General features: G+C 35.7%; 1 protein-coding gene across 2 annotated transcripts in view; it reads left to right on the top strand.

The window, feature by feature from the left end:
• Positions 1-2,649, top strand: part of LOC106871086 (gastric inhibitory polypeptide receptor) — a 115,515-nt gene that overhangs the window by 34,489 nt on the left and 78,377 nt on the right. The window lies entirely within an intron of this gene.

Here is a 2,649-nt window from a genome sequence, read left to right as displayed (position 1 = left end):
ATAAAATAAGTATCAGTTAAGTACTGGTGTTGATGTGATTAACGTACCCTCTCTCAAGTCACGTATCAAAATTTGAAACCACAGAGGACGGTGAGCCGGCAGATCGTTTGCACGCTGGACGAAATGCTTAGCCAAGGTTGACTTTGCCTTTCATCATTTCGGATTCGATAAATTAAGTACCATTCAAGTACTGGGGTCGATGTGAACGACTTACCCCTTCCCCACAAATTTCAGGCCTTGTGCCTATAGTAGAAAGGATTATTGTTATTAGTGGTTAGGGTGTTGCGCACACGATCTAGCGATCGTGATTTCAATTCCCTGACCGGGTGATGCGTTGCGTTCTCGAGCACATTTCATCTCATGATACTCTGCTATCACTTCAATATCTGACACCAGGCTACAACAAGTAAATTTAGATGCCAAGAACCTTCCTAAGTATCCTAGCTGTCCCTAATAATGCTGTTTACTGGAGCTGCACTAAAGTAGGTTTTATACTTATTTCCTTTATCCATCTGATCAAGTCTTTAAGAATAATTCCTAATGCACTTATAACTACTTCATATTCAAACTACTTGTCAGTATAGTCAAATCCTAGCTTTCTACATAACTCCCAATGGGTTATTCTCTCTAGGTTGTCGTGTTTTTTCTTGTATTTCTTATGTACCAGCATACCACATTCACACACAATATGAGTTACACTTTCCTCTTTTTATTTACATAACCTATATTGGGAAATTATCTGATTTTTGTCTAGTCCTCAATGCCTGATCTTATGCTGCTAACAAACTTTCTGTCTCCTTTTCAGGCTCCTTTTCTGTAACCATAATCATATCTCACAATTGATATTTTCTGACATTTTCTCTGGAAATCTACTTTGCAAAGACTTCCATTGCTACTCAGATAATCTTGCTTCTTTTTTCTAGTTTTCCCCTACTTTTGGAAACTTGGTTTCCATATATCCTACTGTTACACTAGCAGCTCCTCATAAAATTTCTTCACTATTACCTACATAGGAGGCTGTATATACTCTAGCTAACTCCATACAACCTTCCACTGATATTAAACAACTACTACCTTCCTTTTTATGTAAATATAACCTTGCTACTCCTACTCTACGATGGAGCCATCCATTCGTGTTGAATTCCTTCCTAGTTCTGTCTAGATTTGCTAATTTAGATTTTGTGCAATCTACAAAAGCTGGTGAATACCTAAGTAACAATTCTGGCCAAGTATTTACAACTTTCACTAGATTTGGACCATTTAGCTTTGACTTCATTAACTTCCTTACACTTTTGATGTACTCCTCAGTTTCCCCTCTTATTTCTATAATAATAATTATTATTTTGATGAAAGCTATCAGCTTATTTTTTTGGATATGATGAATAATGTCAGCTGCCCACAGTTTTCAGACTAAGGTGACACTTATTCACTAATCGTGTCTCAAGAATCATGTAGAAAACTCTTGCAGTTTCCAAGCAATGATGATTTTTGTAGGTGTTCTATCTTTACATTTGTACCAACCATTTTGAGCCAGATTAGACATCAGATTAGACTTCAGATTAGACATCAGATTAGACATCAGATTAGACATCGGAAACCTGCACTGTTGCGGTGAAAAAAAAAGATAAAACATGCTTGATAAACGATATAGCATGTCCTGGTGACAACAGGATCATAGAGAAAGGAGAAGAAAAACTGAACAACTATGAAGTGGGAATTATTATTATTATTATTATTATTATTATTATTATTTGACCTGTCAGAACCTGAACTTACTTATGCTATGGGTTTCACGAGCCACAAAACCCGGAATTATGTAGTTGGGAAGCAAACTTCTTACCACACAGCCAAATGAAAATGAGTTGAGAGTAACAAGTGGCATGCATTTAAAGAACAAAGACGAACGAGGATGTATACACACGCACATACGTACACACATCTGATTTGTTTAAAAGCCTAGAAATGCTCGTAGTCTCCAAGACAGAACAAAGCAAACAACTGCTTCGTATTCTCCAAATACACTCAATTAGAGATACAATGAAAATTTGTAAAACATTTGAAAGGTTCTCCATTTTACTTTCCGGGAATGAACAAATGCCCACTATGGCATGTGTATATGGTATACGCTCATACATGCAAACAGTAATGAAATATACACTTATGTACAAAAGCGACGTGCACACCCATTCTAGACCAGGAGTACAAGTTTGCTTTATGCATGCACCTAGTACATGCATACAATAACTCATTCACAAATCCCAGGAATTGTCATGTTTCAAACAAAAGAGCCTTGTCAATTTGAGAGCCACCGGCGCGAAGGAAAGAAATGAATTAAACCATAAAAAAATACCTGCATCCATACACACGCAAGCACACACGTGTGCGCACGTGCAGTTATTCATACTTATGTACATACAAACACACATAGACACACACACACACGCATATATAGAAAGAGATAGAAACATATAGCTATGAATACAAATACGTATATGCGTGCATATATATATATAATATAAATAATATATAAATATATACATGTATACATACATAAGCAAACCAGTCAATGTGTTTGTCGCTTTAAATCGGAGAATATATATTATTATAATATATTATTATAGTTATTACTGTATATATATATATATATAT

Source organism: Octopus bimaculoides, chromosome 1 (assembly GCF_001194135.2).
Source record: "Octopus bimaculoides isolate UCB-OBI-ISO-001 chromosome 1, ASM119413v2, whole genome shotgun sequence".
NCBI classification, from domain to species: Eukaryota; Metazoa; Mollusca; class Cephalopoda; order Octopoda; family Octopodidae; genus Octopus; species Octopus bimaculoides.
This window is presented reverse-complemented; position numbering and strand designations above follow the sequence as displayed.